A 22,229-nucleotide genomic window follows, 5' to 3' on the forward strand; every position below is an offset into this window, starting at 1 on the left:
TCCGAAAATAAGACAGGGCTTATATTAATTTTCACTCCAAAATATGACACTAGGGCTTAATTTAGGGGGATGTCTTATTTTGATATATTAAAAAAATGAAATGAATAACGAAAAGGACAATAAAGTAAGTAAGAGATATTATGACAGATTGTAGAATAAATGGCATTTCTATAATAACAAGAGAAAGTACAGTTAAAATAAGGTTTTAATTAAGAAGAAATAAAAATAAAGTATAGTGGATAAGCTTTAATTAATTTTGTTTATTTTTAAGCTTATTTTAATAAACTTATTTCCTACAAGAAGTGTAATATATGTTTGTACATTTGGAGAACATATGAATTTAATTTATATTTACGTTTAATTGAAAAGTACAATCTCAACATTTTTATCATTGCTTCTCTGTAAATTTGAAATGTGAAGAGTGGCCTTTAAAGTCACAAAACTGGTGCAAGAAGTAAGTGAAGGAGAGAAAAATAGAATAGTCTAACATTTTGTTACACACACACTATATATATAGTTCTGGGAACAAAAACCTTCATCACTTAACTGCATTTAGTTGCTAAAATAAGTTAGTGACTTATATTTTAGAATTATTCAACCAATCATGAATTTAGCAGTTTTTTATGTTTTACATTTTTGGAAAACGAGCATCATGTGAAAATCATATGACATATAGGCTTATTTTCTTTAGGTGTAAAAATAACTTGAACAGGGTTATATTTTTACTAATTATTTTTTTGGACAATGAATCCACATCTCAGGTGTCTTGTTAATTGTATCTTCTAAATATGGAAAGTATCGTCTCGATGTACTTGACGTATTATAATACGTTGTTTTATAAGTTTAGTAACCTCTCTGTTGACGATGTATTTCGGCTCTAAGTCACAGATAAGATCTTTAGTACTTATGTGTCTTAAAACTTTTTAAATCCACAGTTTAATGACTCTTTTCACAGCAATGTTGGAAATGTAAATCATAGAAATACTTGCATGAAAGTTCATTAGCACTCACGTTGTCGAACCTATGGTGTAACATAATGTTTGCTGTACAAACACAGTTTACTGTCCTTTAGGGTGATAAACCTACAACTGATAGCCCGTTAGATACAAACACCTTTTCTAGCACGGCAGGCTGTTATGGTTTTGCCTTTTTTTTTTTTGTATTTTCTGTTCAAATCTTTTTGCCAGTAAATTGAGATGACACATTCGAGCTCTTGATCGGCGGACTAGGCCCGCGGTCTTCACGTTAACGGTTACCAGTGTATGACAGCGGAACAATTTCAAACCAAGAGGTGTACCTTACATTCGAAAGAACACTTTGAGACGGCTAGTTTCCTGAAATTTATGTATAGGATTTCGGGAACTGGCTGTAACTGTATTGGTGTGTCTTGCGTTTAATTACTCATTCATCGACTCTTAAGAACATACGTGACGACATTTCTCCATATTATACAATTTAAAATGTTTGCGTGACGTTAATTGTTCATTATCTTGACAAAGGCATGGCTAAGTTTACAATTTTTTTATTATTAAAGCTTGAATATAGAAGGTTTTCGATTTATTACAAACACTTGTTGCATATATAACAAAACCGTGACTAGCGCAACATTACGGTTTTGAAACGGTGGCGAATACCAAATTGCTTATTGTGTATATGTTAAATTTAACAATACGGTGTATGTACACTAGTTTATAGGATAAATTTTAATATTATAAGTTTGTTTTGAATTTCGCGCAAAGCTACACGAGGACTATCTGCGCTAGCCGTCCCTAATTTTGCAGTGTAAGACTGGAGGGAAGGCAGCTAGTCATCAGCACCTACTGCCAACTCTTGAGTTATTCTTACCAACGAATAGTGGGATTGACCGTCATATTATAACGCCCCCACAGCTGAAAGAGCGAGATATGCTTGGTATGACGGGGATTCGAGCCTGCGACCCCGGATTACGAATCGAGTGCCTTAACCACCTCGCCAGGCCGGGTCAATATTAGAACAACGTGCAGCTTTTATTTTCTCTAGATGTTTTGATAAAACACGTTAAGTTATATCAGAGAGGGATTATTATAGATAATAATGGACCTGTTAGTTTTTAATATTATTGTTCGTTTGATACAGAATTTTTACCCAAAGCTATACAAGAGAAAGAGCATAATCAAGCCTAACTTTGGTTTGATTTGTTTTGAATTTCGTGCAAAGCTACACGAGAGCTATCTGCGCCCTAACTTTGGACTGAAGGACTAGAAGAAGGCAACTAATCCAAAGCATACTCATCTCCGACCCTTGTATGGTCGAATAATGGGTTCTGATCATCACTCTTACAACGCATTCAGTCACCCAGTAGCACAGCGATATGTTTGTGGACTTACAACGCTAGACTTCGGGTTTCGATAGCTGTTGTGGGCGGATCACAGATAGACCATGGTGTTGGATTTTGCTCAACTTCAAAGAAACAAACAACGCACCTATAGTTCCAGAGCTTGTTTTTTGTTTTTTTTTGGTAACTTGTCTCTAACCATGAATTATCAGATGCACAATCCCGGGACGGTTATTATTTGGCCACAACTAGCCTAGTTTTAAGATTATAGAAGTTTTATTTTTAATGCAATTAATGGTGTTTCTCAGTGATGTTGAGAAAACCCACTTGTAGAGAAAATTTTATGTAAAAACGGCTCGTAAAATATTTTCTCAACCCAAACGAGCTGTTTTTACATATAATGGTGTTTCTATTTTAACTTCATGATATCATAACCTGACCTTCAGTGCACCAGTGGTAAGTTTGAGAAACTTGTATTACTAAAAAAAACGGGTTTGAATACTAGTGGTTGACACAGCACAGACAGCTCATTAAATAGCTTTGCGCTTAGGCAAACAATATGATAATTACTGTCCTAAGGAATAGTATTAGTTCTAGCGCAGTGTTTATACTGATGTTGTCTCTAACATTTTCCGTATCTAAAACAGTTTGATATCGGTGAAGAATTAAAATGTTATTTTTCTGTTGTTGTTTTTTGAACACTTGCTTTTATTGTCTACTTTCCTGGAAATTTAAGGATGAAAATCAAAATTGTAATATAAAGTTTGTCCATAAAAGTTAGAGCATCTTTTGAACGAACGCGTAGTTACGTTCTCGCAGGATGTAACATAATGGCTCAGATTTTTCGTGTTTTTTGTTGTTGTTGTTTCTTTCAAGTAAAAACTTTTAGCTAACGGATTCGTCATCTTTTGGCCGATTTGAGATTTAATTACAGTTTTGAACTCGGTATGTTAAACCGTTTCGACTGGCATATTTGATCGCGCTCAAGGTTCACAGATTAATGTATCCTAATCCTGCCTAATATAATTTCAAGTTGAGGATAAACTGGGAGAGATCTTGATGAATAATAAAATCGAACTGGTTAGTTATACACATGCTATTGCTGGCGTACAAAAACTGGAAATAAATGTATCATATACTAATTTATTCTAATCCTGCCTAAAATAATTTCAATTGCTGTTGAAAATTCCCTCATTTATTTCTGACAAAGGGGGTACTTTGGGGTTATAAGAGAAGAAAGACAGGAGGCTGATCCCACCCATCTATCCCCTCTGTGCACGCCACTGAGTACCCTCACAGGAAGGGCATGCTTGCAAAGCCAACAGGTGGCTCTGTTGTAAATACATTACACAAAATTAGCTTCAGTAATTTTACTTTATTAATTTTTAAATAAATGAACTTTCGTATCCTTTTTTGTACTTTAGTTCTGTTTTGTTGTTTACAAGTTTCAAATACACCGGCTTTTATAATAATTTTGGCAACAATGAATATTTAAGATTTTTTTTTTCTCAACAGTGTTATAATGCTTATGCTTCGTAGAGTTTAATATATAAGAAATGCTGTTTATAACTAGTTGGAGTACCAGTGCCGTGGACGAAAGTTACCTGAATACATGATTAATGAAAGGTTAACTTAGGACGTGAAAAGTTGCTTTCCTTGTATGTTATTGTAAGGAACGCAGAAACGCCCATAAAAACTGCAAAACAGAAAATGTGAAACCATAAGTTTGCATGGACCCAACAAACCTTTGTACCAAATTTGGTGAAGGTTTATCTAAAAAAGGTGGTTAGTGCCAAAAACGTCAACAAAAATTTCTAAACGCAAAATGCAAATTTGAAAATTTGTACGTACGCAGGCATGGACGTACATCAAACTTCATACCAGTTTTGGTAAAGATCCATCCACACCCTGCGAAGTAGTTACATGGACATACAACAGACAGTACTATTATAATTATATAGTTTAATTTAAATGTTAAAAACAAATCGCACACTTTTCTCCAAGTTAGAAAATGTATTACCAATATTCGAACAGATATCACTCATTTCATAATCTGACCAGAACAGGTTGGGGTTAGTGTTTAGCATTCTGGACTGTGAATCCAAGGATCCGTGGCTCACGTCCATTCTGTACTTTGGCGCCTTGGGTGCGTTATAAGTGTGACTGTCAAAATTCCGTATTTGAACAGAGTGCCCACCAGCGACTAAGCAGTAAGTTTGAAGGCTTATAACGCTAAAAGCCGTGTGTCAATATCAGTGTTAGGCACAGTGCACGAATCTCCTTGTGTAGCTTTGTGCTTAACATCAACAAACAAACAGTCAATTAGAGGCGGTGGGTGCTGTTGATTGTCTGCCTTCTCTTTCTAGCTCACCAGTTAAAAGTTAGATACGACTATAGCAGATAGCGCTGGCGTAACTTCATGTTTGTTTGGTTTAAGAGCAAAGTCACTTACTCTCCAACCAGGGGGCGTAACTTCGTGTGAACACTCGAAACAAACCAACTAAACCCATATTTCTTGACTTGTTAATTCTTCCTTGTCTGAAAACAACAACTTAATGTCAATGATATTAAAACACTGGTATCGCATACCAAATTAAATATCCTTAAAAATCAGTTTGGGAATTGAATTTTTTATTGCTGTGAAACAAAAAACAACAGTCGGAGGTTTTTTTGTCATTTGATTTTTTTGTGTGATATAGTACTGTCTTAGATAAATCTATCTAAAATGCAACCAGAGTTTTATAATCTAATAACGTGATTATTCCAAATTTCTCAGACACTAGAACACAACAGCATAAAACATCAATTCAAGTTTACTGCCCAGCGTCTGAAGTGGCTAACTTTACCACTAGCCTCTGGCAACAAGAATATGAAACATTATATCAGTTTAGTGCTGTAAACCTGGTATAATGTTGTGTTAATCTTGGCAATCTGCATTATTGGAAATTGAGGTTGTTGTGTAACTGGAACGTATCCATCTTTTATTTGTTTATCTGATGAGAAGGAACCAGACATGTCTTAAGCTACGATTAGCTTTATTTTGATTTGTTCAAATTAAGAACTACAAACATCCAAGGATTAGCAGCGGGTGAAAAAAATGGTTAAATTTCTGATTCGTTCTCCAAGACGTTTTTCTAACGAAGAACCGTATTTTCAAGACCTGACTTGTTCTTAGATTACTCGAGGTAACTCAGTTCCTTGTCGAGAATGGGTTATCGTATTCAACGCCTCTTCTTACATACAACAAAGTGTAGTGGAAATGCTGTTATACAGCTGTTTCTTCTGGAAACCCGTAACGAGCCACTAAAGAATAGGGTGGCCTGTAATTAATTATAAACTCTTATAATGACGCCTTATTTTCTTTCACACCTTTTATACTCTAAATATTCCTCAGCTTCTTCAAATCAAACATATACCTGAAACACCGAGAGAAAGGAAATCCAATCAAAAATATCTTAGGTTTGGTTTTGTTTGTTTTGAATTTAGCACAAAGCTACTTGAGGACTATCTGCGCTAGCCGTCTTTAATTTAGTGGTGTAAGACTTGAAGGAAGGCAACTAGTAATTACCACCTATTGTCAACTCCTGGGCTTTTATCAAGAAAGAGTGGGATTGATAGTCGCATATAATGCCCCCACGGCTGAAAGGACGAACATGTTTGGTGTTTTTCTATCAAATAAAGTTTCCGTACTTTTGGTGCGAAGAAATAAAAAAAGAAGAAATTCAGTCAAAATTAGAAATGTTGTATATCAGATATTTGTTAATGGATTGTCCTGAAATTTGTTATGTGGCGTAAGGTTTCAGGAGAGCCCATCCACTGAAAATATGTGATAATTTGCACTACCTCAGTCAGAGTTACAGAAAGTAAAACTGTTAAACTATCACTCCTGTGAGTGACACACGTACATCCTGCAGGTTGTTTTGGCTGCACGACAAAATATCTTTTGTTTTGAGTGTCTTTTTTCTTATAGCAAAACCACATTGGGGTATCTGCTGAGTTCACCGAGGGGAATCGAACCCCTGATTTTAGCGTTGTACATCCGTAGACTTACCGTTGTACCAGTGGGGGGAACCTTGTGTCTTGATCAATAACACTTAACGATTGTAAACTTGTCAGAGAAAGCACTTGTTAGGTTACATAAACTAGATAAACAACACCTGAAAAGTGAAGATTATTAATATGAAATGTTTGAGTTATATTATTTGATTTCAGGAATTTTTGAGTTAAGGTGTAACACATGCAACATGGATTAGATGATAGTCATAGCTTTGTTTGTCACTCATTTCACTTTAAAAAAAAAAAAGACTTTTTAAAGGGCTTAGAACCTTCTCTGTGCAGGTAATGTTCGTAGTTATATGCCAGTTTCATTTTTGAGCCGTTGAAAAAAAGGTATGTAGTTTATAAACTAATCGAAGTACCATCAGCGCAGAAGACACTGGGGATCCCAGGGGTAACATAGGGGGGTCAGATCCGGATGCCGACTCTTATGTCCCTGCGAGGAGGGGTGGTGGAGGCTGAGAGAACGTGCCAGATTTAGTGAGATTCAGTTTAGTTATTTGCTACGTATAAACAGGGACGCACAGAAACCTTTGTCAAATAAGGATTTAGATTTTATAGCACGTGACTTGAGTCAATTTCATCTCCTTTCAGTCATGTTTCTCTGAATTCACAAATACCGTAACTCACGTGCCCTGACACGGTAGTTTGACGTCAGTATTTCTTTGTGATGTCATAAGATAGCTAGATTTCTCGAATCTTTGGCAACTATCCAAACTATGATCTCTTTCCGAGAACTCAGCGTATTCGGTTATCTTCCAGTTTCTTTAACTTGAGATGTTGATGTGTAAATACGATGGTAAGATTACTTAAGACAGGTGGCGCTACGTCAAGGTCTAAGTATTGTATTCCACCAAAATAGCTTTTGCATGACCACCCATCATCCGTATTTAAAAGTTCTGCTATAAGTATAAAACACAACAAAAAAATTTGAATTAGAAAAAAAAATGAGTGTGTAGCACCATCTAACAATACTCATACTATATATACACGTGTTTACATCCATTGTTTCCCAGTAAGCCGATGTTAAGTTTAGGGACTTCAAACGCTAAATTCCTGGACTCGATTCCTCGTTGTGAACAGAGTAACGATAGGCTATTGTGTAGATATTTCCCATACGAAAACAAGAACTATATACATGTATATTGTTAGCTGTAAAAAAACAAACAAAAATATATCTGTAGGTTGGGGCTAATCAGATTGTTTTAATACAAATTATTGGTTTGAAAATAATGTTGAGAGAAATAGTTTCTGCACATAGCGAAAAGTAGAAGAAGGAGAAAGGTCGACATATGCTGAGGTTTGAGGAAGAAAACTGAGTTTATTTTGAAACTGTTCACCCCATGGCCTTTACTCTTTAACAGTCAATGATTGGACGTCTCTCACTTTCACACCCATGACATCTACTTCAAATATTATATTTACAACTATTATGGCATAGCACATGTAAGTTTTCAAAATGTACCAAAGACCAAATATGACATCAGATTACTTCATTAATTTTGTGTCTCACACCCGTTTAATTTTTTTTTTTTTTTTGAGGTGATACTTACTTATTCTGGTAAAGTTACAAAAATAAAACGACTTTTACACTCCAGATAGTCCCTCGCTGGTATAGCGGTAAGTCTACGGATTTACAATGCTAAAATCAGGGATTCGAATAAATAGCCTGATGTGGCTTTGCTCTAAGAAAAACACAAACAAATACTCCAGATAATTATAAGATAACTGTTATCTTAACCGACATTTCGCCTTTGCGACTTCTTCAGGGGAGCCCTGCATGGCCTGGTAGTTAAGGCACTCGACTGTACTCTGAGGGTCGCGGGTTTGAATCCCGTCACACCAAACATGCTCGCCCTTTGAGCGGTGGGGGCATTATAATGTCACGGTCAATCCCACTATTCGTTGGTAGAGTAGCCCAAGAATTGGCGGTGGGTGATTATGAATAGCTGCCTCCCCTCTAGTCTTACAATGCAAAATTAGTTACGGCTAGTGCAGATAGCCGTCAAGTAGCTTTGCGCGAAATTTAAAACAAACCAAACTTCTTCAAGGCTAGTACGTAAAACTGTCATTTTTTTCTAACTTTATTATCAAAATATGTAATTGTCTTCACTTCGAATTACACATTTTGGAAGACAACAAAAGAAATTCACGTATTAACTCTGACGATAAATCAACTGTTCTGTTTCTTTATCTCCTTGATTTCTTTTTTATTTTATTACACTAAGTCCAGCGAGTGATGGTCAATAATCCTTGTCGATTACATTGTTAAACAATCACTGAAATAACTTTTTTGATTTACTTGAAGTTTTTCTACTCCCACATCAGTCAGTCACTGCTACAGCGTATTATGGACGATATTAAACTGCTTAATTTGACGTGACAAAACACTGGAGCTGACGAAACACGAAAGGTGCTTCAAACACTATACACTCTGAAATATTACAACAGAGAGCTGTCGTTTCCAAGCAGTTCATTCTGTCGAAGTCCTAAGATTTATCAAACGCGATAGATGATGTGTCACGTTGTATATTATACTAACCTGCTGATAATGTCGCACACTACGTTCTTAACAGGCCCATTTGTGGTTTCCAGTTCCGATATCTTAAAATCAGGTTTGGATCAGTGCCCATCTTTGTTTCAAAGCGCAAACTGTAACAATGAAATCAATGATCATATATTTGCTTATTTTTTTTGTAGAGACGAGTAAACAATTGGATTTGATAACTCCCTCTCCCCAAATAAATTTTATCAAGTCATTTATTTGTCTGTTTCTTATGTTGATTATCAAACAAAGCTACATACACGAGCTCCACCTTTGCTGATAAAAGGAAACGACGTAAAAAAATAGATAAAAATACTATCTACGCTCTTAGTATATGGGTTTTTTTGCAACGTTTCGGTTTTACGCCTACTTTAGGCAAAGAAGGCGGAAACGTTGCAAAATAAATCCATTTACAAAGACCGAATAAAGCATTTTTATCTGTTTCTCTTCGTTGTTTAATTTTATTAATAAAGTTCACTCTTAATAAGGTGCTATCTTTACTTGCCTTTCCTAGTGTTGTAATGATAGTCCAAAGGGAGGATAGTTAGTTAACACTACCCACAGAAACTTCTCAAGATAATCTTATCAAACCCAGCAGCATCTTTTCAAAGGCACTCTTATAAAGCGCTCTCTTACAACTGACCCACGCTAGACGCCATTTCAAGTCACTCATTAAAACGCATTTTGTCCATGGTACACATGTTTTAGCAACTTCCATTACATATCTTTAACTAATTGTAAACATCAAACAAAAAGTTGTTTTTTTCACAGGCATCATTCGAATAATTTTTTGGGAGTAGTTAAAATTCAAAATGCTTTTGTTATCGATGATCGATTAATTGTAATATTAATGCAAATAATATTTTCATATTATTAACTTGCGGTTACTAATTTGATTAATGTATTGGTTTCTAACACAGAAAAATGTTTTGAGTATACTTAATCGAATGTTTATATATACATGGATTTGATATTATTAATATTTTTGAACCTGAGCACAAAGCTACACAAAGGGCTACCTATGGTCTGACCATCATGAGTATCGAAACCCTGTTTCTAGCATTGTAAATCCACAGACATTCCGCTGAGGCACTGGGGGGGGGGCGAGATGTTATTGATACAGTATGTGGAAAGCATTTGTGGGAATCGTGGTCATCAGTAGTCTAGGGGCACGACGCCACTGTTACTTTGTTTTATATATAAGCTACATGGACCAGATGTGGCTTAGGGCTTAGACTTCCAAGATGCCTTCCGAAGTTTCAAGGTTTAAGATGCAATATGCCACTAAACAAACTCCATACTTATATTTAGGCCTAATTACAAACATGAAATTGAATCCAACTTAAGAAAGGTAAATTATTTGTATACATTCTATAAACTTTGGTTTAAGTTTTTTTAAAAATGTTATTTGATTAACTGGACATTGTTTTCTAGGCTTCACCTGTTTTCACAATTTTGTTCGTAATTATATGTGAACGTTTTAGTTTATGTACATGTGTCAAAAAATTATTAGTAGAAGAACTTGTAAGTGAAAGCAAAGAAGAATGTAACGAATATGTCAAACACACTGTCTTCTGTACCACTGCCGAAGAGGCTTTCAGCTAATACTGGGATTCATTTGGCTGGCTGCAATTCGACAGATACACATTAGTATTAGTAGTGTTATAAGCCCTCGGATTTATCGCTGAGCCACCAGTAACATATAATATTTTCTTAAAAGAAAATTATTATATATTTACCCCAAAAGTGACTAGTTCAATTTGCTGATCATTTACTTCAATGATGTTTTGTATAACTTGTAAATTTAAACCAATTTTGTAATCATATTTGTTTATAAGTATACTTGACCGAATCTCGGTGTAGATTAAAAGAGGGTTTTTTTTTGCCTATAGTTGATTCAGCACCGAAAGTCCTTTACATTCGAATTTGTATTTGACTCTTGTCAGGCAGCTTACAATTAGCACTAATAAAAACAAAAACACTTTTAAGTTACTGTTGATAATTTCCGTCTATTTGACAAGTAACAACAACAGATAGTTATTTTTAAAGTATTAAGTTATTTTAGCAAGAACTTCTCTACATTTCGACAACACATTTGTTATTTTGTATATAAAAATTGTTACACGAGGGTTCCAAATAACTTAATGAATATTCCAAGAAGTGAGAAGTTTGTCGTGGGAACGCACGGAACATGTCTCCAAGCCTGTTCATATTCAGTTTTTTTCTCAACGAGTTTATTAATTTATCTGGTTTTCGTGTTTGTAATACTTCGATGAAATAGTATCTGTTTCGTTTCTTTAATTGCCGTCGTGACTAGTCGAGTGTTTCTTATATATCATCGACTACATTTCTTCTTTACACGGTGTAACTGTTTTGCATCTACCAGGGTTATGTTTTTAAACCATTTCGATACAACCGCTGACGTACTGACACAGTTTATTTTTCATCCAAGTCACTGGAATTGAAACGTGTTTTGATATAAAATCACGAGATAGATCTCGTTTAAAGAAAGAATCCGTTCAACAAGTAACTGTTATAAAAACGTTCCTAATGAGCTCCAACATGAATTTAAAATACAGTGGAGATAGAAATGTTCAAACAATTTCTAAGGAATTATGGACGATGTATTCAATATCCGAGTTTTATGTTCATTGACAACGTATCAACAATATGATAGAAAATAAATAATATGATAAAAATTAGACATATGTATTGTTCTATCAATTTCTTTTGGATAATTTGGTAAAAATAAGAATACCAAGCCAAGCCTACTTAATGATAACGACAGCGATTTGTTTCTTTGACTATAAGTTAGAAAATTTGTGCAAGTTTCGCGTAATTACGTTTAACTTTCGGCATCAGCAAATAACGCCTCAATAAATATTCCATCTAATTTACTCGAGCATACAATACTTTGTTAAGAAAAAACAACAAAAACACGCAAGTTTCAAATGTACAGCTATGAACTAACTAATTAACTGGGCCTGACATGGTCTTGTGGTTAGGGCACTTCACTCGCAGTTTGATTCGAATCCATTCACCGAACATGCCATTTCATCCGCGGAATTGTTTTAATGTGAAGTTCAATTCCACAGTTCGATTAGAGTAGACCAATTGTTACCAATGGGTGTTGTTCCTTCCCTCACTCCCTTCAAAATTAGGGTCGGCTAGCACAGATTGTCTTTAGTTGCTGGGCGTGAAATAAAAAAAAAAAAAAGAAGAAATTGACTGATTGGCTTTCTAAATAATTAATCAACTATCTCCACATTCTACTCTCGTCTACTTCGTGTTTTTGTACTTTCAAGTTATTTCCTAGATTTTCAAGAAAATTCCAGACTTAACTAAGACGTAATCATTACGTAAAATGGTTGAAAAAAACATAGCCTCCAACAGTCTGTACATAAACAAATTCTAGTTCAATGCTCCAGCAGATTATATATTCCACTAACCGGAATGTTGCCTTCAAACTAACTTACTAATTATTGCCAACTTTCGGCCCCTTCACTTGGGAAAAGAAAAAAAGGTTTACCGTGGAGAAAAGTATCAATACTTTATTTAATCATGTCTGTTCCTTTTGTTATGAGATTTAAACGTCTAGTAAAAGTTAGCTTAATTCATGGATTTCTTTTTATAGCGGAGAGCTACACAATGAGCTATCTGTCTCCATCTACCGTGAGAATTATGATAGTTAACCCTCACTTCCTTTAGCACAAATGATAACGACGAGAATAATTGTTATTCATTTGAAAGGATATTAAAGAACTAAGTCAGAAAACAGTTTTTACAACAGTATTTAAATTTGTTTGTAGTTAAGCACAAAGCTACACAAATGGGTTATCTATGCTGTGCCCACCCAAGGTAACGAAACCCGGTTTCTTGCGTTGTAAGTCCTCAAGCTTCTCGTTGTGCCACCAGGGTGGCTTACCAGTAAGAAACAAAGTGATTCTTGTTGCTGTTATGTACTTGAAATGTTTATTATTTCCGTTTCAAATGAACCACACTTTTTAAACTGTTGGGTTTATACCTAAGGTGTGACATTGCAAGTGTTGCCTTCAAACTAACTTACTGAATGTGAGGTTTTTTAAAATGTGAAAACGAAAAATTACCAGAGAAGAGAGGTAATTAAACACAAATTAAGATGAAATGTAGCATATGTCTTGGAAAAAACCCGAGTTTAGTGTACAAATTGCAATATTTTGTTTGTTTCACACATTTTGCGAATAAACGTACAAAACATGAATCTTCGAATTTTACTCACTTTAAGTTTTTAAATTTAACAAAATAAAAAGTAAAAAACTCCCTCTTTTATGAAATTATTCTAGAATATTCCAGACGTTTAAGAGCTCTTTAAACAGGAGTTTACCTTTGTTTTCTTCTTCTTGTTTTGTCCAATCCTCTCATTTAGTTTTTACAAAACCCTGCACATGACGTGTTTATGACATAATTTCGGACGTCCTACTGACCCGACTGCGAATCGTTAGAGGGGTCTCGTCAAAAACTGTATGGACCTGACATGTAAAAATAAGCCTACTACCTATTGTACGATTGAATGACTCACAGAAAAATGGTATTAGTTATTTTCTCAGAACTCGCGACGGGTTTTTACTTTCATTCTCAGTTATAGATTTTACTGATAACAAAACATTTACTTTATTTCCCTCTTTCCTTACTTTACAGCAACCTTATGACGACCAATGAGGCCCAGATTTCTTTCTTTTTTGTGATTTCATGCATTTTTCTTGATTACATATCAAAAATAAAATAAAAATTATCATCACTGTTGCAATTAATTTCTCTAATTGTCGCTAGGACCCCTTATGTAGTTTTTGTGAACTATTTTTTTATGTTTTTATTTAAATTATTTCTTTATTGTTTGTTAGAAAGCGTTTTGGCATGACGTTTAGAAATTTCCTGAGTGACATGACGTGCATGCGATGTCTCGAATTTTCTGAAAACCAATAATATCAAAACACCAGAGGGTTGTTGGTGATCAGTTACTTAGTCAGTAGATTAATTAGTTCGTGAGTTTGTTACAGTATTGTTGATCGATTACTGGGTCAGTGAATGTGTTCGTCGTCCAAGTTTGAGTTTGTCATAGATTTTTTTTTGTTTATTTTTTAATTTCGCACAAAGCTACTCGAGGGCTATCTGTGCTGTGTCATAGATATGAGAGGACTTTTAAGAACAACAGTAAAAGTCTGTTTACTTTTACTTTGAGTTAGGCATATGGCTGGGTGGACTTGTGGTAAAAACAACAACAAAGAAACTCTTTCCTTTTGTGGACTGGACTTTGTAATATATTTACTGCATAATTGAACGAACCCGCCCAACAATAGAAACCATTACAGTATTGTTGTCACGCATGGGATTAATCTGTTAAATATAAAATAGAATTTAGACTGAATTTCAAGATGACGAGTGCATTAACTAAAATTAAACTTTCCTGGAAATGATGGAACGGTGAAAAAAAAACAATCTTAAAGATACAGAAAATCAAATATAAATCGAGAATAAATTTACAAGAAATTCAAAGAACAAAAACAAGAAAGTTTTAAGAGCAAAGTCATATCTATTTTTTTTGTCTACCGCGGGGAATCGAATCCCGGATTTTAGCTTCGTAAACTTATCTGTCCCACCGAGAGACAAACAAGAAAGGGGGCAAAAACTTAAATTACAAGAAATAACAAAGGCTAAAACTTAAATTACAAGAAATGACAAAGGCTAAAACTTAAAAGAGGAAATTAAAGAAAGAGAAATAAGAATTAAAAACAAAATCAATATCTTTGAAGACAAGATTAAATAAGCTATTGTAAATGTGAGAGACAGAGTATAAGAAAATAATAGGTGGTGTAAAAAAACAATAAATACCTAAGACTGTAATGAAATAAAACAACATTAATGAAATAAAAAATACATTAACACAAAGTGAAGAGAGGTTATAACATTAATATCAACAATGTACAGAAGAACATCAGTGAGCCAGTAAAACATCTGGAAAGTGAGGTGACGAACGCAAGGATCAAACAAACCACACGTCTGTCAGCATCCTCAACTATAACAGAAAGGCACCATACGAGGCAGCGCAAATAGCCCTCGTGTAGATTTGCGCAAAATTCAAACCAAACCAAACCATGAGAGGCATATGAAGTTTAGTTTGAAATAATTTCCAATGTGAATGATAGGAACAATTGTATATAACAATCTAGTCATCTCGGTACTAATTTAAAATGACCAGTTTTAACAACACTTGGTAACCTTGCAGCTGTAACAACTACTAACTTATTCAGCACTGGTATGAAACGCCTTTGGAGTAACACACGAAAAGCAAGTTTCCATAGAAACTTTCATGAGATGAGTATGAAGAAAAACTTAGAGTTGTGGAAAATGTAGAATTTGTCCAGTTATCCGAGAGTTCCAGTGAAATGATGAATTCGTTGGCACGTGGCTAACTCATAGACGTCACGGTGGATGAGGATATGTTAATAAGGCTAAAGCAAAGTAAATATACGTCTTTAAGGGATGCTCTTTAGTTGGTGATGGAACTTGCACCGATTAAAGTTGCAAACAAATAACGTAGCTGACAATCCTTAAATTACCAATTTATCAGATCAAAAATTGTAAAGAAATTAATTCATATGTAACTTAAAAAGGCATGACATCAGGAACTCCAGACTAGTGTCTCTAATTATAAAGCTGTGTACGTGGAAGTAAGGTTAGACTAGCTTCAAGTAAGTTCACAGTCTATAACCAGGAAATTCTAATGCGCCATACGACAGTTTAACCACCAGCAGTTAGAATTACAGTACCAATAAAAATGAAGACATTCAATCTGGAGTTCGAAAGAATAGAACCCAGAAGAATAAGTTCAAACCAAGAATGATCCTTTCTGACCTTCCTTGGAAGGATGTTAACGGAGGAACAGATTCTTGGAGAACTGCAATGAAGATTTCACCAGAAGTAAGTCCACTTTCTGGAGAGTCCGATATTCTCACTGAGACTTTTTTTCTAGAGTATCATCAAGGATGGACTTAGTAGCGGATTCCTTTGACCATCTACCTAGAGAAAACTCTCCCATTGGCAAGACAATAAATAACTGTGAGAAACAAGAATTCGCCCTATAAAACAATCGAGTTATTTAATGGCAGGATAATTTGGACTTTACAAATCAGTAAAAGAAATGAATACAGCCTTATTGATGAATCTGATGTGTTTTGTATGCTACAGTACTGATTCAGTAACTGTAATATCAAATGTATGCTTCAGTCGTAAAAATGATTTTATTAATAATTATGGAGTTTTAATTTGCTGTTTTATTTGTTTATTGAGGTTGATTTTCGTGTGTGACTTCCCAGTCCATCGATTGAATACTGCTGTGTTGACTGTTTCAATATTCTAATTAGGTGTTTTGTACTGTTAGCTAAAGGGAGTTTGATGTGACTTGGGGATTATGTGTGACGCCCAGAAATTTCCTAAGTGTGTGGATTTGATTTGATATGATATGCAAATATTGTCTAAAATTTTCTACAGACTTGGGAAGAAAATATTTTGTTACAATAAAAATGCCAAAGAATTGTTTATCATTTAATTAGTTAGTATTGTTGTTAGATGTATACAGCCAGTTTGTATGTTAGCCAGAGGGCGCACGATGTTAATATAGCCCTAGAACGCTTAAAAAGCTCTTAAGTTGGAGTTAAATGTTCTAGAACATCAAAATCTATATTTTTAATATAGGACAGTTGTTTCAAGAGTAGAATGAGTTGATTTTAGTCAACTAAATAGATAGAAGAGTAAGAATAGACAACCGAATCGGTAAGTGTATGTTCGTGTAGTATTTGAATGTGTTTACTATTACTCCTCACTCATTTGGTTACTTCTTAAAAGTAAGTTGATTTTAGTATTGTCGAAGAGGTTTCAACGCCATTTGTAACCTACGCCTATTTACGACAGTTTTCAAGTGTTCATGCTTGTGAAAACTTTAAAGAAGGAACTAAATTAATTTGTTCTCGTCACGTGGACGGAACATTGAATTATTTTCACTAAGTAATTTAAAACAACTCGTCAACAAAATAACGATTTAACAGTATGCTACAGCGTTGCAAAACAGTTAATGAACCAGAATGTGTGTTAGTTTGTGGTGTAGACATGAGAAGGAAATTTGAAAAGTGACTCTTTATAGATATTTAATGTTAAAGGTACATGAATACAGAGTTTGAAATATTTTCTCAACTTGATTGTTGGATATAAATAATGCGTGTAAAACATATATAATGAGTTAGAAGTAAAATTCTGAAAAATAAAACTCGAATTAATAAAACTTGTGTAAAATACGTACACGACTTTTATACATGATTTTTATAACGGAGTTTTGGATTTACAGTAACGAATAGTTCAGACAGTTTTATTTTTTGTTATAAAATGTTGTCCCCAATGGTTTAATAGTAAGTCTGCAGACTTCCTGTTGAATCATTGGGGACAACATTTTATTATCATTGACTGGTAGTGTTTAAATACAAAACTACAAAATAGGTTATTTGTGCTTAAACACTACCAGCCAATGACAAAATGTCGGAATGCCCAAAAGACAAAAGGTTCTGGTTAACATAAAATGAAAGCTAAAGAGATGATGTGACCTGCTAGTAAGCCATTTGGGGCAACATTTTTCGAAAAAAAAGGTAAAACGTGTGTGTGTGTGTTTTCTTATTGCAAAGCCACATTGGGCTATCTGCTGAGCCCACCGAGGGGAATCGAACCCCTGATTTCAGCGTTTTAAATCCGTAGACAAAACCGTATGAATTATAATATTATCATTTACTATTTAAAAATAAATAGTAATTAATTAATTTTTTATGATTGGTTATTGATGAAAACATTTCATAAGAAGAAAACTGTTAGTGGCTAATAATTCTCAATATTTTAGATTCAATATACAGTTTTTATAGTCGAGGTATTCATGAAAGATATGTTGTTAACGTATAGTGGTCACATTCTGCACTAATGTGTAAACCCAGATATATGTGTTTCGAATTGCAGTTGCTCATTCACGTTTGTAAACTCTAATTAAAAATAACTTTGTATTAATTATGGAAAATAAACATGTACATCTGCGAGAGTTATCAGGAAGCATTTATTTACTTGTTTCGTTTTTTATTAAGCAAAAAACTGCACCATAGGTTATCCTCGCTGTGCCAACCATGGGAATCGAATCCCTAATTTTATCCTTACGAATCCTCAAGTTCATCCCTGAGCCACCAGGGGGAGACAGATGCCACAACCTTTGATAATAATCAGTTCATTTTTAATCAATCTTGTACGTTTCTTAAACTATTTAAATTAGAACAAAAAAAGACAAAATAAAAAAGTTATTCCGCTTCCATATGAGTGTTTTCCTGTTTTGAAGATAAAATATAAACCTTCTGTTTATTTAGCCACAAACACACCTTGTCGTATAAAATAACATACGAGGAATTATATGATTGAAAATATTTGACTTTTAAGTAGGACCGCAAATTTTGCTTATGTATTTAATTATATCTGGAAAAGAAAAAATAAATAAATATATTTGTTAACTTCCTGTTCATCCTTTCGAAGAATAGACATACAAAGTCAACAATTGTGCCAAATAACTATGTCAACAAAATGTGGTGCTACCTACACCACACAGTTATGGCTAACTGTTAGCACACAGTTCTATTTATATTGTTAGGTAACGAGTATCACATGTGCTGGTTAATTCGTAGTAATTTTGGTATCAAAGCAGGTCACTCAGATAAAAATGAAAAGAAATTAGGGCGACACATATTTCATGTGTTTGTATTTTGAGTAACGTGATAAGTACGCGCTTTTATGCAATATGCCTCGCGTGTTACAGCTTCGTATCTTAGAGCTAGCAAGCCAAATAAGAATTAATACGGTATACAATATATTCCTTGAACTTTAACTTGTGAGTGCGTTACAAGAGTAACAATCAATCCCTTAGCTTGTATTTTGGCTGGTAGGTTGAAGCCGAGTGGCGGTCTTTTTTTTGGTTAGTAGTTCAAATAGCCTTAGTAGCTTTGCCATAAATTCAAATATAAAGTCAACATGTGTTCATTCTATCTCAAATCGGCACAGTATGTCTGCGGAGTTTCAACGGTAGAAACCGGGTTTCAATATTCGTGGTGGGCAGAGTACAAGCAGCCCATTTTGTAGCTTTGTGCTTAATTCCAACAAAAAATCTCAATCCGAGTTATTTTCGGGGACTAGGTAGCGTAACCAGGTCTCATGTGGCTATTAGGGAACAAAATGTTGCCCCCTTCAACCTCATTAAAATTTTTTCCGTGTTTCAGAATATTTATCCCTCATTTTCAATACTGAAAATATCAACTAACAATTTAATTACAGACTTTGAGGTGCCCCAGCCCTTGGCCAACCTAAAGGCACTAGTAGCTATCCCAGCTATTGCTTCGCCATTGTATGGGTTACTAAAGTCGTGTAATGAAACCCATATTAATATTTCATTATATGGCCACCAACATTTATTAGCTATTCACGCCCAAAATCGTTTAGAAAATATTGAAAAACTGAATCACTAATCTGAAGAGTAGCTGGTTGTTATCTGATCATAGACAAAAGGTAGAATTTAAGTTAGAACGAATAAAGAAAGCTTGGTTTGTTTCAGACACTTGTACACATATAATGTTTTATTAGTTACTTAAACTTTGGTGCAAGTTTATTACATAAAAAATGTATTGTGAATACACCTGAGAAGTAGAGTATTTTGTTCTTTTTAGAGAAAACAAACGAGGCTGGGGTATTGTCCTTTCCCCAGGATATGCCTGGCTTAATTTTCACAGTACCAATATCCTTAATAGAATACACCCGGTATTATTATGATAATAAAGGTTTGAAGTTATTTATTTAAGGGTTATGAGGATGTCCTTGACATTTGTGACCTCATACATAAATTAGAGGCGAACTTTTAATCTGTCATCTACACTCTAGAAGACAATTGATCCTAAGAGATCTGGAAGTTCTTACAAAAAAAAACAACAACTGATAGTTTAATAAAAATGAGCAATTCTTCAGCCAGACGCAACATCATTAATTATCTAGGTCACCAGTATGTGAATACAGTTTAATGTCGAAAAATAAAATTTCATATTATATATGCCGATTTAAAGCAAAATCACACTAGGTTATCTGCTGTGTCCACCACGGAGAATAGAACTCTGACGAATCTCATAGCGAAGTGCTTCTAATGACAAGAGTTATAGTCATGGTAAAATATGATTCATACGAGATGACAAACGAGAAATTATCGTAAGATTACGATCCTCAGATTTCTTTCTGACAGGAAGCAAACCTACATAGTGGACTATTTGCGTCCTGTCCACTGCGGAAAATTGTACCCCGAATTTTAGCGTTATAAACTTGTAAACTTGCCGCCGACTCACCATAAAAAAAAAAAAGTTATCTCTTATCGTTAGGGCTCGGCATGGCCAGATGATTTGGTGCTCGACTTGTGATCTGAGGATTGCGGGTTCAAATCGCCGTCACACCAAACACACTCGCCCTTTCAGCCATGGAGGTTTTATAATGTGACAGTCAGTCCCATTATTCATTGGTGAAAAAGTAGCCCAAATACTGTCTGTGGGTGGTGATGGCTAGCTGCCTTCCCTCTAGTATTTCACTGCTATATTAGGAGCAGATAGCCTTCGTGTAGCTTTGCGCGAAATGGAAAAAAAACAACAACAAGAAAACTCATATCGTTAGTGAATGACAATATATTTGATCCCACCCACCAATAAAGAAGAAAAAATAGAAAATCTAACCGAAATTCTATACCACATATTTCTAAGTAAGACATGATTTAACGGTTATGGTGCTCAGGCTACAAATCAGAGGATTTACGGTTCGTGGCCTGGCACTATAAAATCATGCTCCGCACTTTGAGGATATAGATGTGCTACAACAACGACGGTTAAATGGTACTTTTCAGTCAAACAAGAACAGCCTCAAGAGTTGGCGGTGGGTGCTGTTATTTCGCTGCTTTCCTATGCCTTTTGTGAAGCTTTACGCGAAAATTCTGAAACAATCTATAAATAAGCTTGTAAGAAAGACGAATCAGATAATAATGTGCCCCCTTCCAGTGGCACAACGGTATGTATGCGGACTCGCACCGCTAGAATCCGGGTTTCGATACCCGTGGTGAGCAAAGCACAGATAGTCCTTTGTGTAGCTTTGCGCTTAATTCCAAAACAATCAATCAATAATGTAATCTAGACATGGGTTAAAGGTCAACTGCAGTTGTTGACTGTCTAACTATATAACTTATTTTTTGTTTCTTACAGCTAGAAAAGAGAATGTTTTTTTTTAAACAAAGTATGAAAACAATTCTTGTTATTTTTTCAGATTATTTACACGAGCTCTTGTATAAACATGTATGTGTATCAAAGACTGTCCAGTCAGTTAAAAGCAAACTTGTTACTTTACAGTAATTTCCTATGAGTAGGTACATGTTTATTGCTTTCTGCAGAGAGTTTGTTCACTGCCTTATTGTATTAATTTTAAGTAGTTCAGACGTAAAGGTTACTAATGTGTTGATCATATGTAAAAATAAAAACCTCTCCGAAAATATTGGTTTGTTTGTTTTGAATTTTGCACAAAGCTACACAAGGGCTATTTGCGCTAGCCGTTCCTAATTTAGCAGTTTAAGACTAGAGGGAAGGCAGCTAGTCATCACAACCCACTGCCAACTCTTGGGCTACTCTTTTACCAACGAATAGTGGGATTGACCGTCACATTATAACGCTCCCACAGCTGAAAGGGCGAGCATGTTTGGTGTGACGGGGATTAGAATCCGCGACCTTCGGATTACGAGTCGAGTGCCTTAACCACCTGGCCAGGCCGGGCCGTTTCGGAAAAGGAACATAATGTGTTAGTTCTTTAATTCCTTGTTTATTATGAACACAGTGAAGTGCAATAGTAGCTAACAAGAATTAATATATTTAAATTACCTTTTCCAAAATACCCCACCCCTAAATAAGTCTGTGCCCTTCCATATCACACAACCCACTGCCAATTCTTGGGCTACTCTTTTACCAACGAGTAGTGAGATTGTCCATAACTTTATAACGCCCCCATGACTGAAAAGACGTGTTTGGTGTGATGACTAGTTGCCTTCTCTTTAGTCTATCGCTTCATAGTTAGGAGCAACTAAAGCAAATAGTTCTCGAGTAGTTTCCCGTGAAATTCAAGAAACAAACAAACCAGGCAAATAGTGTATCACATTAAATATCTTTATAGCACCCTCCAACGCATTAGTTCAGAAGGAAG

General features: G+C 34.9%; 1 long non-coding RNA gene across 4 annotated transcripts in view; it reads right to left on the reverse strand.

Moving 5' to 3' along the window:
• The window catches only part of LOC143240016 (uncharacterized), a 41,712-nt gene extending 28,267 nt beyond the window's left edge, over window positions 1-13,445 (reverse strand). For 3 of the 4 annotated variants that reach the window (XR_013021508.1, XR_013021505.1, XR_013021506.1), the window contains exon 1: window positions 13,279-13,445. This is a non-coding gene — a long non-coding RNA (uncharacterized LOC143240016). Of the gene's footprint in view, window positions 1-10,187; window positions 12,106-13,278 lie in introns of those variants that run through there. The other variant, XR_013021507.1, reaches the window with a different exon arrangement.
• Window positions 13,446-22,229: the final 8,784 nt, after the last annotated feature.

Source organism: Tachypleus tridentatus, chromosome 13 (genome assembly GCF_004210375.1).
Source record: "Tachypleus tridentatus isolate NWPU-2018 chromosome 13, ASM421037v1, whole genome shotgun sequence".
Lineage (NCBI taxonomy): Eukaryota > Metazoa > Arthropoda > Merostomata > Xiphosura > Limulidae > Tachypleus > Tachypleus tridentatus.